General features: G+C 37.1%; 1 long non-coding RNA gene across 2 annotated transcripts in view; it reads left to right on the top strand.

Moving 5' to 3' along the window:
- The window catches only part of LOC111095565, an 86,066-nt gene extending 70,142 nt beyond the window's left edge, over nucleotides 1–15,924 (top strand). For both annotated transcript variants that reach the window (XR_005358294.1, XR_005358293.1), the window contains exon 5: nucleotides 15,684–15,924. This is a non-coding gene — a long non-coding RNA (uncharacterized LOC111095565). The remainder of the gene's footprint in view (nucleotides 1–15,683) is intronic.
- The last annotated feature ends 399 nt before the right edge of the window (nucleotides 15,925–16,323 follow it).

Below are 16,323 nucleotides of genomic sequence, written 5' to 3'. Positions count from 1 at the left end.
GTGAGAGAGAGAAAGCATGAACGGGGGTGTAGGGGAGGTGTAGAGAGAGAAGCAGATTCCCTGCTGAGCAGGGAGCCCAATGTGGGACTTGATCCCAGAACTCTGGGATCATAGCCTGAGATGAAGGCAGATGCTTAACCTATTGAACCACCCAGGCACCCCTCAAGTCAATGTTTTAAAAAAATAAAAATTAATGCAAAAAATTACATGATGAACAAAATGCAAAGTTGCAAGTATAGACAGGATCACTATTATTGATTTTTCCTTTGGCCTCAAGCTCCAGTATGGCTTAGAGCAGCATGATTCATTAGGTGTCTATCTGTAGGCCAGTCAGTTATGGACAGGGGAGTGCATCCCATCAATACCCTGTGGGTAGAGGAGTCACTTTTCAGCAGTAAGGATGTGGGTTAGGCAGGCATATTCCAAAAGGTATCTCAAAGGATGTTAGAGTATGATACTTTCTGCTGAAATACAGAACTCTGTATTAAGAGTTTACCATAACAAAGTACAATTGGCTAGGTAGAAGTCTGACATCAAGGTGCCAGCATGGTCAGATTCTGGTAGAGACTCTCTTCCTAACTTACAGATGACTGTCTTGTCATTGGGTCCTCACATGGTCTTTCTTCTATATAAGAATGTAGGGGGAGAGATAGGGAAGGTTAGCTTTCTGGTGTCCCCTCCTTAAAATCCTGTCGTGAGGAACCCCCCTCCATGACCTCATCCAACCCTGATTACCTCCCCATCTTCGAATACCATTACATTGGGGTTAGGGCTTCAACATGTGAATTTTGAGGGGACACAAATGTTCAGTCGATGTGCTCCAAACATTCTTAATTCCTCTTAGTAGTCTTAGATTTCTCATGTGTAAATTAATCTTCACTTAAAATCTAGTTATTTTTTGACAGTTGTGCCAAAATATAAACCCAATAAAGTTAAGATTTTGTCATTGACTTCTTATTCCAAGCTAGTTGCCACAGGAGTATCATTTTACAAAACTGAATTAATAATCAGATGAATAACTCAAAGATTTAACTAGAAAATGAAGCTTGGGTGCTTAACCATTTCTTAGACTCCTAGGAACTGACCAATAATTACTCTTCCCATCCATAAGAAGACAGAAACATTTAACATATGGTTTTCCTTTTCCATATAAAATCAATGAGAATATGTCACTTTGTTGCTAACTGTAGTCAATCAAAATGTTGTGCTTAGTTCTTCTAAATGTAAATCTCCTAAAGACATTTTTTCAGAAAGTTCTGTCAAATTATTAAGTGATAGGAATGTTGGTAGAGAAAATAAATTCCTTTAGACATCTTATAGGAACCAAAGAATTAAGGAATGCTTTTCTCCCCCTCCCCCTCCATCTCCTTAAGGGCTGTTTTGGTTTTGATGTTCAAACACCATATTGGAAAACATTTAATCTGTGAATATAATTCTGAAAACACTTTGAGCCATGACAATATCTGTCCTGGGCAGCCTCGTATCAAGCTGGCAAAACAGATCTTGGAAAAATAGGGAAGTATTTTTGTTTTCAGATGCTTTATATGCAATTCCCCAGAAACAGCTCAAAAAGATAGATACTCTTTTCTAAAAGGTTGCTGTTTTAGCACTTCCCAACTTATAAAGGTTGGAATTTCCCACTGGCTCAGCGGAGAGATTTGTATCAGTTATTTTAGATTCATGTAATAGCGCATTTGTGTTTGAGATGAACTGTGAGTCCCATCAGACAAGTAAGATTGTTCTTAAAAATTGGCCTCCTTCTCCCTCCTCCCATGTATACTCAGATCTAAAGTAGAATTTTCTAAATGTTATTCCACAGCTAGGTATGACATCCTATCTTAAAACAGCAGCTATTGCTGCTGTTTCTTTTTGTAGAGAACATGGTTGGATGTATAGCGAGTGAGTCTGTGAAGACAGATGATTTTTCAGTCTTTAAGTGAAGCCTTGACTTTATCCCTTCCCTCCTCTGCACTGTACTGGTATAGAGGGAACTGAGAGTGAGGAAGGTGGTAACACATGGGAAGGTACCACAAGGTTTGTACAAAATACAGTAACACTTGCCTAATCACAGGTGACCTCAGTATAGCCATTGCATTTTGTTTTTACTTCTGCATTCATCATATTCTATTCTTTTCTTTTCCCTCCTGCTTGTTATCTTTATAGTGATTTTTAATTGACTTTTTATAGAGCAGTTTAAGGTTCACTGCAAAATAGAGGGGAAAATGCAGAGTTTTCTCATATACCCCTTGCCCCAAACCTGCATAGCCTTCTCATTATCAGCATCTCCCATGAGAGTTATAATTGATAAACCTACATTGATACATCGTAGCCATCCAAAGCTCATAGTTTACCTTAGGGTTCATTCTTGATGTTGTATCATTCAATGGGTTTGGACAAATGTATAGTGACATGTTCATTATGGTATCATACAGGGTATTTTCAGTGCCCTAAAAATCTGTGCTCTATTTATCTCTCCCTGCCCACCTTAAGCCTGACAACTGCTGAACTTTTTACTGTTTATGTAGTTTTGCCTTTTCCAGAATGTCATATAGTTAGAATCACAGAGTACGTAGCATTTTCAGATTGGTTTCTTTCACTTAGTAATACGTATTATGTATTTAAGTTTCCTCCATGTTTTTTCACAGCTTGATAGCTCATTTCTTTTTGCCACTGCATAATATTCCATTGTCTCAGTATACCACAGTCTATCCTTTTACCCACTGAGGGACATCTTGGTTGCTTGCAAGTTTTGGCAAATATGAATAGAGCTTCTATAAATATTCATGTGCAGGTGTTTGTGTGGACATAAATTTCAACTCTGTTGGTTAAGTACCAAGGAGAGCAATTGCTCAATGGTGTGGTAAGAGTAGGTTTAGTTTTATAAGAAACCACTGAACTATCTTCCAAAGTGGCTGTACCATTCTACATTTCCACCAGCAATGAGTTAAGTTTTCCTGTTAGCATGTGGTATTGTCAGTGTTCTGAATTTTGATCATATTAAATAGGTGTGGGATGGTATCATGTCCTACCTTGTTTTGCTGCTAGGTTTTACTTTGTCTACTAGCTTACATGCTTCTTGAAGCCAAGGGTTATGCACATCTTTTTATCCTCAACCACTTGTTGTGTAATCACTTGCATGTAAAGTTTGCTCAGAAGTGTGCCAAAAGATTGAAGATGCTGGATGTGTTTGAATTGGCTAAGAGTTCACTTAGAAGAAGGTAAGAAACATCATTTATTGAATAAATATGTCAAATATTTGAAATACTTACACTTTTCTTGTTTATCCTCATAATAGTCCTATAAGAAAAACAAAATTATCCCCATTTTGCCAAAAATGGAGAAACTGAGGCTTAAAATAGTAAATTAGCCACCATCAATAGAGTCACCTAGACCTGAGGCTCACCTAGACTTCTAAACCAGGTCCATCTGGCCTAAAGCTGATTTCATGAAGATGGGCTATACCTGCAGTTAGAGCCAAGATCCCAGTCTTAGATGCCCATGGGCCAGGTTGAGATAGGAGGATGCTGAGCGTGGGAAGGGGTTGGGGTAAAAGAAGTGGGCAGCCTCTACTTACCTCTAGCCACTATTAAACATTTTCAGAAACAGAGAATCCATAAATCTGGATCTGGGGAGAGGCTGTTTCAAAATCTTCCAAGTTTTATATTTTGGCACTAAATTTAACAATATACTCGTAAAAGTTAATATAGGTCTGTGGGCCAGATTTAGGCCACAAAAGAAAGTTTCTAGCTGTTGTATTAAAGAATAGTTTTAAAGAATCACAGCTCTTTTTCCCCAAATATGTAATCTCAGTAGTTTACTCTTTTGTTGGCCTGTAGAATGTTTACGGATAATACCTGTTAAGAAGTACTTACCTATCTGCTATTCAGTGTGAAGCCCAGAAAGTGAATGAAGATGGTTACTGTTTTATCCCATTTCATATGAAGGCCTGATCTAGAACTCCATGAAAATAGTAAAAGCATTTATTGAGCTGTGAACTGATGCTGCATAGTGAACTATACACAATATTTTAAGTATTTTATGCAAATATATGCACTCTCCCACAAGAAATTACAAATGACATGCATATGTAACCACATATAGCTTTAGTGTTAATTATCATTAACCTTATGAGTATGTAGATGATGCCCTCTGTCAGAAGCAGCTAGAGTAGTCTCTTGTTCTTCCTCTTGACCTTTTCTATCTATTGTTATCCTGATCTAGGTCAGAAGCCTGTGTTGTCTTTGTGTCACTGGCCCAGGGTAGTCTAGTCTCTCTTTTGATGTAAGTGTTGTTATGATAATCACAGAAAACTCTTTTTGCTGCATCTCTTGAAGTTTGCATCTGCAGCGAGTTTAGTTGAATTTTTATTGCTTTAACAAATTTTGTTCCTAGCAGCTCTTTCAGGACATGTAGGAAGGTGAAGCCCCCTTACTGTCAAAGTTTAAATTCCTTTAAATGTCCCCATTTGGCACTACTTTGGAAATATAGATTTGATGAACCTCCATGATTTCTATGTGGAAAAAAGAATGTCTTCTAGGATGTTGCAAAGGCTCAAATGTCTGTTCTCCAACGATCATGCCCCACCTTTCATTATAAATATGTCTACTTTCTTACTGCGAAGATATTTCTTGTCCCTGGATTTTTCAGTTTCCTGCCCCTTTAAAGTGGTGCCATGTTCTTTTACTTTTTTTTTTTTTTCTAAAGATTTTATTTATTTATTTGACAGAGAGAGAGAGAGAGAGAGAGAAAGAGAGAGCACAAGCAGGGAGAGCAGCAGAGGGAGAGAGAGAAGCAGGCCATCCGCTGAGCAGGGAGCCTCATGTGGGGCTATATCCCAGGAGTCTGGAATTATGACCTGAGACAAAGGCAGCTGCTTAGCCAACTGAGCCAGGCAGGTGTCCCATGTTTGTCCTGCTTCCCTCTCTTCCTTCTTTCATTTTGCTCTTCCAGAGAAACCACTTTGCTTATTTTATCTTATTCTGGAAGTTAATATCACGCCTCTACATAACATACTTCTATTGCTATTTATTGATTTAAAAATTTTAAGTATTATCTATGCAGTTTCAAATAAGAAAGGATTTAGGTCTATTTCATGCTTGATCCCTACCACAAAACAAAATCTTCCCATTTGCCCTTTTTTTTCCAGTAGAATCAGTTGAAATTTGTCAGATTGATACTCCTACATTCAATGTCTATATTATTATGGCTTTATAAGTATAAATACTATTCACAATCAAGTCATGAAGCATGCTATGATGTATTTTTTCTAATGTTCTGAAATTTCACATCAATGTGTTTTGTGTATTTATTTTCATCCATTTTGCTGGTAACAATGTGCCTTTTAAATTTGGAAGCTTATTATTCTTCCATTGTGGGAACTTTCTTTAATAATAATAATAAATGTTTTTGTTTGGATGGTTCATTTGTGTCTGTTGCCTTCATTCTCTAATTCATCTTATGATATTGGGTCTCCTGGTCTATACCTCTAATGTTATTATCTTTTCTTTCATATTTTCCTGTTTTTAATTTTAATTTTTCTGCATCTTTGTTTTCTGATTTTCTGGGAGGTCTCTTCTCTTCCCTTCCTTTCTCTCCTCTTATGCTCACTTTGAGTTTAGTTTGCTGTTTTATTTTCTAGTTTCTTAAAGTGGAAAGTTAGGTTACTGGCTTAAGATCTTTCTTCTGTTTTAATATAGGTTTTTACAGTTATAAGTTTTCTTCCTAGGAATACTTTAGTATCATCACATAAATTTTGGTATGTTGCATTTTTGTTTTCATTCATTTTAACATATTTTCTATTTTTTTTGTGCTTTCTTTTGACCCATTGGTTATTTAGGATTTTATTGTGTGATTTCCACCTGTTTGTGAATTTCCCTGTTTCCCTGTTTTTGTTACTGATTTCTAATTACATTTCAATGTAGCTGGAGAACACATTTTGTACAATATATATCCTTTTACATATATTGAAACTTGTTTTATGGCCTAACACATGGTATATCCTGGAGAATGTTCCATGTGCCCTTAATAATTATATTTTTCTCTTGTTGGGTGGAGAGTTCTATAGATCTCAGCGAGATCTAGCTGAGTTATAGTGTTGTTCACTTCTTCTGTTTTCTTGCTGATATTTTGTCTATTCTATTACCGAAGGTGAGGTTTTAAAGTCTCTAAGTATTTTTGTTGAATTATGTATTTCTTCCTTGAATTATGTCAGTTTTGATTACATTTATTTTGGGGTTTTGTTAGTTGAATATATTTATAATCATGCCTTCTTGATAGATTGACCTTTTTATCATAATAAACTTTGTATTTAGTACCAATTTTGTCTTAAGGTTTATTTTGCTTGACATGAGTATCACTCTAACTGGTTACCATTTGCATAGTGTATCTTTTACTTTTCACATATTTATGTCTTTGACTCTAAAATGTCTCTCTTGTATCTCTTCATCTGTCCATTTCTGCCTTTTGATTGGAGTGTTTAATCCATTTACATTTAATGCAGTCACTGCTAAGGTAGGATTTATAAGTCTGTAAGTTTGCTATTTATAACTCTATGTCTTTTGTCTTTTTGTTTTTCTCTTTCTTCATTGCTATTTTGCTTTGTGTTAACTAGGTATTTCCTAGTATACCATTTGTACTCCCTAAGGCTGCTGGTTTCCATAGATGCTGTGTTTGTTAGGCTTTGGTTTTCAAAGCTATTGCAGAATTAGGTGGAGAGTGATGGGAATAGGCTATAAGTTAGAATACCACAAAGACCTCATTGTGCTATGAGACTCAGATGTTTTCCCTGAATAAACATTCCTTGAATTGTTTTATGTCATTGGTTAGTTTCCAAAGTTCAGAATAAGCTTATTTTGACAATTTTTGTGAGTGTTCCATTGTTTTTTGGGGGAAGTGGATTTTCAGATATCCTTTCCCACAATTACAGAAGTGCTTTCAGAGATTTCTTGAAGTCAATTTTCCATTCTTTCTTTGGCCATATTTATTCTCTATTATGTTTTTTGACAGTAAATGTCTGTTCTTGTTTCTTGGACACAATAGCCAGAATTTTTTTTTATCTTTCTGAGGATATTAAAAGTTAAATTGTTTTTGCCCTACATTATCTCCATGTTTCCCAATTTACTTTAACATCTTCATTTTGTTCTCTTTTCTATGTTAGAACTCTCTTCAAGCAACAATGGCAACTGTAGTAGCAAACATTTATTAAACACCTACTATGTGGTCATCACTCTTGTAGTGGGTTATGCATATTAACTTATTTAATATATGTTAACTTATTTCATTCTTCTCACATTAAATATCATAGATGAATATTATCTTTTCCTCAATTTTACAGAAGAGAAAGCTGAGCTATAAAGAAGGTAAATAACTTGCCTAAAGTTACATAGTATAAAATTGCAGAGTTAGAATTCAGGTCTAGTCTGACTTCTACATCCTCTTTTTCAAATAGCTCATCCTTGTGTTCTCTGCTTATATGCACTAGTGGGGTTATAAATATTCTGATTATATGGGTGGGCCTTATTGACTGTATGACTATCATCTGTGGGGTAAATTGGGTGCTTCTTGGCTTTTTTCATTGCTATTTTCTATTGCTAGGTTTTTTTGTCTGCTAGTCAGTTATCACTAGTCCATTAGCTTTTTATTTGTCAACTTTTTTTCTGTTTTTGTTCTTATTTTTTTTCTTTTTGCATTTGTGAATTTATGCCTTAGGGTGGTAAAAGGTTTACTATCTTCTTAGTAGGGCTTTGGGAAGAACCAGAACTAAATGCATGCTTTCCATATACTGCTTTTTTAATCACTTTAAGCTTTCCTTTTTTCTTTTTTTTTTTAATCTGTTATGTGAAGTTCTTGGAGGTCTAGTCCTTCTGTTTATCTGCTGATTTAATATGAATACTAGATATTCCTCTTCAGTTCTATAATTTTGTTTTGCATGCACATCCTCAGTGGGAGCTTTATCTATGGGATTTCTGTGTGATTTGGGCTGAGTTTTTCTCCATCTAGATAAGTTTCTCATTTTCTCCTGCCAAGCACTCCAGGATGTCTTTTTATGTTAATTTCGTGCCTTAGGAATACAGGTCTCTGCAAGGAGAGTGTAAAATAAAATTCAAACTCATGGGAAGATGGGCTTCTGGTTAAGAATTTTTAGGGAATATTTTCCTCCACTCCTCATGCCTGAAATGTAGAACTACACAAGCCTCCTTGGTACTTTTCTGTAACAGTGAGCATATAGAGCACCATTTCACTGAAAATACAATTCTCCAAAGGTCCTGGATTAAGGATGAGGGCCTCATTTTCAACTCTCTGCTTCTCATAGGTTCCGGGTCTTGTGTACTCTGTGTGGAGCTATTAAAGTCAAAGCCCCTAGGCTAACTGAGACCACCAATCCCTTCCCCAGGACAACATGATAATATCTCTCTGAGTTTCCTTTCATCTTCATTTTTGACCCCTGGGGATGTCTCTTACTTTTATTCGAGTTCAGAGACGTATTTGAAAGGTTACTTGTGATATTTTAACCAGAATATCTATATGTTTTATAATAGAAGATTTCATGTTAACTGATCTGATATTGTTGCCTGAAGTCCTAAAATTAACTTTTCTTGTTGAATTATTTCATGTATACTCCATGAATGTTATCTTCACTTTGAAACTATGTACAGTTTTTTCCATGACATCACTGCTAAGTCAAAGAATGTATTTTTCCCCAGCTCTACTAGGATATAGTTAACATATAACATTGTGTAAATTTAAGGTATAAAATGTGTCAACTAAATACATTTGTAATTTGCAAAATGATCACCAACCTCCAGAGTGTTAGGTAACACACCCATTACATAATATAATTACCATGTCTTTTTGTAGTGAGAACATTTAAGCTCTACTCTCTTGTTGGCAACTTTCAAGTATATAATGAAGTATTATTAATTATAATCACATGCTGGACATTATACCCCCAAAACTTATTCTTCTTATAATTTTTTATCAACATCTCCCTATTGCCTACTACCCAGCCTCTGGTAACCACCATTTAGTCTCTATTTCTATGAGTTTGTCTTTTTTAGACTCCACATATAAGTGATATATAATATTTATCCTTTTCTGTGTGATTTATTACATTTAGCATAATAAGGTCCATCCATGTTGTTGCAAAAGGCAAGATTTCTTTCTCGTGCATGAATAATACTCCAATGTATATATACCACACCTTTTTATATCCATTCATCCATTGATAGATATTTAGGTTGTTTCCATATCTTGCCTATTGTGAATAATGCTTCATTGATCATGGGAAGGCAGATATTGCTTCAATTCTTTTGGATAAATACTCAGAAGTGAGATCATGTGGTAGTTACATTTTCAGTTTTTTTGGGGGTGGGTGGGTGGGTGGGAATCTTCATTCTGTTTTCTGTAGTGGCTACATCAATTTACATTCCACCAGCAGTGTTCAGAGGATTCCCTTTTATCAACATTCTTGCTAACACTTGTTCTATCTTGTTTTGAGGATAGCCATTCTCACAGGTGTGAGATGATATTTCACTGTGGTTTTGATTTGCATTTCTGTGATGATTTGTGATATTGAGCACCTTTTCATGTTAAAGAATGTATTTTTAAAGTGGCTTAATCAAATTTGTAGCCGGACCAGTAGAGGTAATAGTTTCTTTGTATTTTATGAGGATAAGACCTGACTAGAGTATGGCATTGTGTTCTGGATACAGCACTTTCCAGAATATTAATAGACTTGTGGTGTGTCATGATAGGGACAGTTAGCATGGCAAAACATTGGGATACTATGTTGTTTGAGGACCAGTTTAAAACATAAGGAGATTTAGCTTGGAGAAGAGAAAATTATAATAGTTAATATCTCAGATGCTGCAGTCAGATTACTTGATTTCAAATCCTGGCTTTACCACTTACTAGCTCTGTTATCATGACAAGTTATTTAACTTCCACAAGCCCTGAAGAAATGTTTACTAATATCATTATCATCTGTCAAGGATATAAAAGGATGTCTAGAATAAAAAGAACTCCTAGAACCCTGGAGTTGTGAATGCCTGTATTAGTTTCCTATGGCTGCTGTAACTAATTACCACAAACTTGATAGTTGAAAACAATAGAAATTTATTATATCATACTTCTGGAAACTAGAAGTCTGAATCAGTTTTAGTGGGCCAAAATCAAGCTATCTGCAGGGATGTACTCTCTTTAGAGGCTCTAGGAGAGAATCCATTCCTTTCCTCTCCCAGGTTTTGGTGGCTGCTAGCGTTCACTGGCTTGAGGCTGCATCACTCTTCTCTCTGCTCTCATCATGACATTGCCTTCTCTTCTTCTGCATGTAGTCAAATCCCCCTCTGTCTCTCTTTTATAAGGATACTTGGGATTGGGGATCCCTGGGTGGCTCGGCGGTTTAGTGCCTGCCTTCAGCCCAGGGCATGATCCTGGAGTCCCGGGATCAAGTCCCACATCAGGCTCCTTGCATGGACCCTGCTTCTCCCTCTGCCTGTGTCTCTGCCTCTCTCTCTCTCTGTGCGTCTGTCATGAATAAATAAATAAAATCTTAAAAAAAAAAAAAGGATGCTTGTTATTGCATTTAGGACCCCCCTGGATAATCTGGGACAATCTTATAATCTCAAGATCCTTAACAATATCATATCTGCCAAGTTCTTTTTTTTGCCATATAAGGTAATATTCACAGATTCCAGGGATTAGAGCATGGTTATCTTTAGGAGCTGTTATTCAGCCTACCATAGCAATCTTTGTGGACATCAAACTATCTTCTTTGCTCTAAGAACACTTTCTACAACATCTTGAGCAAGTGTCCTCCAGCCTCCCATTGAGTAATGTTAGTGTTAGGGAATTAAAGTCACTGGCCATCAGATTGTACTATAATAACTTTTAACCCTTTCCTATTCTCAGTTATTGATGGTTTTAGGGTTTTTAAGTTCTTTTGCAATCTCATTTATGTTTGCTTACATTCCATTTGTGCAATCTATAAAAAAAAAAAGAATGTGCTAAGTTCAGGTGAATTTACCTAATCCACGTCTGAACAGTTATTGAGGTTTCATAGTGAAAATCTATTAATCAAAATTTTATGTTTGCAAGTGTTAAAAAATAATTGAGTGGCTAAAGCAGTGACGGGAACTAATTGGCTTATATACCAGAGAAATTCTGGAATAAGTGTAGCTTTAGCTGGATCCAGGTATTCAAATGGTGACTTGGTTGCTCAGAAGTTGGTCTCTCCATCTCTTGGTTTTGGTTTTTCTGAATTGATTTTATTTAGCAAGCTAGTGCTAGGATGACAAGATGATCACCAGCGACCCAGGCAACCATGATATCTTCTTAGACATCAATGGAAAAAACTCCATTAAAAAAAGTATGTCTAGAATTTGCATTCATTGGGCTGGCCCAACCTTGAATCGAGCCAGCCCCCATGAATGCAAACTGCAAGGACATAGATTAAGAAGTCTCCCATGAAATATTAAAAAAGCCGGGGATCCCTGGGTGGCGCAGCGGTTTGGCGCCTGCCTTTGGCCCAGGGCGAGATCCTGGAGACCCGGGATCGAATCCCACATCGGGCTCCCGGTGCATGGAGCCTGCTTCTCCCTCTGCCTGTGTCTCTGCCTCTCTCTCTCTCTCTATGACTATCATAAATAAATAAAAAAAATAAAAATAAAAAAATAAAAAAGCCACTATCAGCAAAAAGGAAATATTTGTTGATCAGGCTATAAAAACAGATGTACTATGTAAAATCTCACATGTAATATACAAAACATTACATATGGTATATGTAATCATAGTCTCAGCTCTATGTTTTGCTCGAGGCTTATGGAATCAATCCCAGTGCTCTATAGCTGTGTGTCAGGCTCTGCGTACATTTGTGTTTGTTTATATTTTAGATAAAATTTACCAGATGGGAGAAGTCCATTGGTGTTGCCTAGCTGGCCTGGTGGAAGTGATCAGAGGATGTGGGTAAATTCATCTTTGAACAAATGAATTAAATATGCACAGTAAATTGTTTAATGCACAGCAGGAAAGTGGTGCCTAAGCGTTGGGGAAGAAAGCAGAGCCAGCAGAGCAGCAAGCCTCATGCAGTCCCTCCCACGGTCAGGTTTGAGAGGTGGTGATAGCCAGGAGGCTAGCAGAGTGCTTTGTAGCACAGAGCTTGTCTGAATGTGCAATATGTTACCTACAGCTGGGTCTGGCATAATCATCCCTGACTAATGGGAGGTGAGAGGAGGGGGTTCAAGTGCTGAATAAATAAATTACTTAATTACATATTATCAGAGAGAAGAACAGATGGTCAGCTTAGCCCATCTCCTGATGCCTTTGGCTTCAGAATGGAGAGTAGATCTCACGAGACTGGAGTAGGTTAGACTCTTGATTCTGTTTATCTGCTGGTCCTACCAGAGGTTCATGGTGTTCAGAAATAAATAGGCCCCATCTTCCTAAGGCTGAAGGGCACTGGAGCACCCAGTGCCCACTCTAAACTAAAGTTGGGCAGGCCTAAACTAGTCAGTATTTTCCACTTGGTTAATTTTGGCACCAGATGGAGGTGTGAATGCGTTTCATTTCCTGTAAAGTGGTTGAAAAGTGATTTTCAATTGAGGATCTAATAAAATGCAAAGAGGGTAGTTGAGCATTTACTGAATGTGCTCAGAAGTATCTCCTATCACTTCAGACCGGATGCTTGTTTTCCTTGGCTTTTGATGTCCCCACAGAAAATCCACTTTTTCTATGTATTGATTGCTCTGGTGTCAGAGAGAAGGGTAGCTGAGGTTGTATTCTGGAAACATCATGTTTGTTTTCAGATGCTTCAGTTTGGCATGGAAGGGTCTTCAGAGCAGGGGTTCCTAAATGCTGGTCTGGGGATGGTTGCCAGGTTGGCTGGTCAAAACCACCTAAGTTGTTTATTAAAGCTATTTGTTCTTTAGCTCCAAGCATAGAAATTCTGATTCATTAGTCTTGGATAGGCTTTGGGAATCTGTGTTTCTAACAAGATCTGCAAATGATTATGAATTAAGTTTGGAGATCACAGTGTCAGTTGGGTAGCAGGAAACTGTAAACTCAAGGGGGTAATTAAAGAAATTTTAATAATGGCTTATTGACAAATGCGATGGCAAGTTTAAGAGGAACTTTTAAGGGATGGTGAGGAATACACAGCCAGTAGTAGTGGGAAGTAGCTGTTAGGGGAGGAAGTCGTTATCAGAATCGGATGAGACTTGTAGTTGTAAGAGAGGACCTCTGGGCAGGAATTGTGGACAGTCATTGTCAGTCCATGGTCCAGCAAGGAGAAAAATCTCTCTCTCCTTTTACCTCTTGATTTCTTCCTAGTGCTCTTCATCAGCCAAATCCAAAGGATCCAAAGGGAGTCCAAGCAATGCAATCTATAAAAGTCAGACTCCTGAGATACCAAACAAGATGGAGAAGGCTGGAGAATGAAGACTATCTAGCACACGTTGGTATAGATGACATTTTCTAGTGACACATTTGTGTCTGATATGATTTGTTTTACAGACCTGCTTTTTTTTTTCTTGGTATGTAATTGCCTCCTCCACAATTTCATCATAGAGACTAGATACTTTGAAAAAACAGAGATGATATCTTTAGAATTATTTTCCTGTACCTTGTCCACGGTTTAGCTGGTTCATTTTCCTTCTCTGGAAAAGGCTGCAAGGAGAATCTTTTGGAAGATCATAACTGACTACCTGGTTGTCAACATTACATTTAGTAATATATTTTTAGGATGTTGTGTTCTCTCTTATTGAGTAATTATGGATCTATCATTCTATATTCTTTTTTCTAAAGATTTTATTTATTTATTCATGAGAGAGAGAGAGAAAGAGAGAGAGGCAGAGGGAGAAGCAGGCTCCATGCAGGGAGCCTGATGTGGGACTTGATCCCAGGACTCCAGGATCACGCCCTGAGCCGAAGGCAGGCACTAAACCTCTGAGCCACCTGGGAATCCCCCTCATTCTATATTCTTGAAGTAACTTATACATTATAGGACATTGTATTTGTAACCAATATGATCTTCATGCTGAATATCTCTCTTTAAAGAAACCACATTGGTATACTTCCTAAAAGACTGAGTTCAGTTGTATTGCTTTATTTTGGTTTTGTTAGACATTAATTTCACTGTATTTGAAGCATATATTTAGTGCTCATTTGTAAGTATAACTCCACATCAGAAGGATTGGATTAATTTTGATTTTAGTATGTTGCCTATGAAAATTTGAGCACATTTTAAAATATAGCAGTAAAAGAAACTATAGAAACTGTTCATGGATTCTTCCTGGAGATTTTTTCTGTAGCTTCTGTTTTAAGACTCCAGCCCCTTTCTCCAGTGAAGAAGTTTTTGGCATTTAAAGCCTTCATTCATGATAGGAACTAAGAGCTCAAATACAAAGACTTCCATTACAGTGATTCATTAGGCCACCTGGGCATGATAAAGAGGACAGTCATGGTTTCCCAGCAAGGGTATAATATGTATACCAATTGCCAGCATCTTTTAGGCACTTTGCATGCAGTTTGGTCCTTCCAGTCATGCAGGCAGAAAGTTTGGAGTAAACTTTGAGTTCCTTTTTCCCACATAGCTACATAAATCTATCAACAATTCCAGAAGTCTCTACTTGCAAAATATATCCAGAATCTGGTCACTTCTCACCACCTGCAGTGCAGGGCATTGGTTCAAGTCACCATCATTTCTCCCCTGGATTAATGTAGTCACCTCCCTTCTCCCTTCCATCTTTTTACTATAGGGCAAGCAGAGAAAGCCCTGTAAATGATCAGCTCATGTAGCTCCTCTATTTATAACCCTCTAGTGGTTCCCATCTCACTTAGAGGAAAAGCCAAAGCTTACACTAAAGCTTATAAGGCTGAACCTTCTCTTTCCCTCAGCTCTCTCTTGCCTCATCTTTCGCTCTCCCCTTCTCATATTCCAGCGACAGCATGCTCCTGCTTCCCAACCTTTAGGTATGCCATTCCTTCTACCTAGAATATTCTTCCTCTAGTTTTTTGCCTGGCTTACTCTCTCATTTCATTTACGTCTCTTAAAATATGACCCTCTAAGAGAAGCCTTCACCAAACACCGTATATATAGTGCCCATCATCACTCTTTTTTCACTGCGTGTTATTTTTCCTCATAGCACATATCACCATCTGACATATTTACCTGTTTGTTTCATCCCCATGAGAACAAAAGCTTCTTAAAGGCAGAGATCATGGAGTTCTCTGCTGTATCTCTGGCATCTCTTTTAGTACAAGGCATATAGATAGTACTCATCAAATATTGATTAAATAAATGAGTGGATTTATGAGTAAATTAGTTATTCTTAAGAAGTATATTATCTAGCATTTAACAAAATTAACTCAGAAAATTTTCATTTTAAGTAATATTGTATTGAGTACTTATCTGATTAAGATTTTATCAGTCTCTTTGCCAACGAGGGATGTTTTGGTTTACTGTTAAGGAAGGAGATATGCATATCACACACACATATATACACACATACATATATGTTGTATATAAATGTGTATGTTTGCATATGTATGAATGTATGTGAGTGTGTGGAAGAATGTGTGTGTATGCCTGTATGAGCATGAGTGTGTTTGTATATAAAACTTTTTTGGCCCTGAAAGGACATGGCTTCCTACTCAATATCTCACTGGAAAGTCACCATCTTCTGCCCTAGGAGACAGTGCCAGAGGTGGACATGGAAAAAGGAGACAGTGGGCACCTGCACGTGAATGAAGAGACCTGACTGTGGAATGTTCAAGAAGTTTATTAAAGAATTGGACAGTATTCCTCATGGTCTTTGTGAAGCCTTCGACTTACTAACTGCCAGTGCAATGTGGTATTACAAAGATAATAGCCTTTATCAGAAGTTCAGCTTTCTATTCCTACCTTAAAAAGCAGTAGCTTAATAAACTTGAGTGGTCAACACTTGTGGTACTCCTCTATCTCTTCCAGGACCCTTTGAAATATATATGTTTTTTGAATTTAGTTTTGCCAGAAAAATCTGCATCCAATTTGAATGAAATTGAATATGTTTCAGGGCTCAAGCAGCATGTCTTCCATCTGAAGCAAAATGGAGATGAATTTCAATTAGATGTTCCCATTATAATCTGTCTCCACCTGTAGTTTTCATCAAAAATTGCTAGGAAGTGTGGTATAATGTATGATCAGGATTTGCCCACTGGCAGCAGGGTCCCATTATCTTAGTAAAAAAGCACAAAATAATTAGTCTGATGCATATAGATAGCAGCTTCTTACAGTGAGCGACTTTAATTGTGGTGAGTAATATATATGGAGTTTGAAGTATTATATATTTC

This window comes from Canis lupus, chromosome 4 (genome assembly GCF_011100685.1).
Source record: "Canis lupus familiaris isolate Mischka breed German Shepherd chromosome 4, alternate assembly UU_Cfam_GSD_1.0, whole genome shotgun sequence".
NCBI lineage: Eukaryota > Metazoa > Chordata > Mammalia > Carnivora > Canidae > Canis > Canis lupus.
This window is presented reverse-complemented; position numbering and strand designations above follow the sequence as displayed.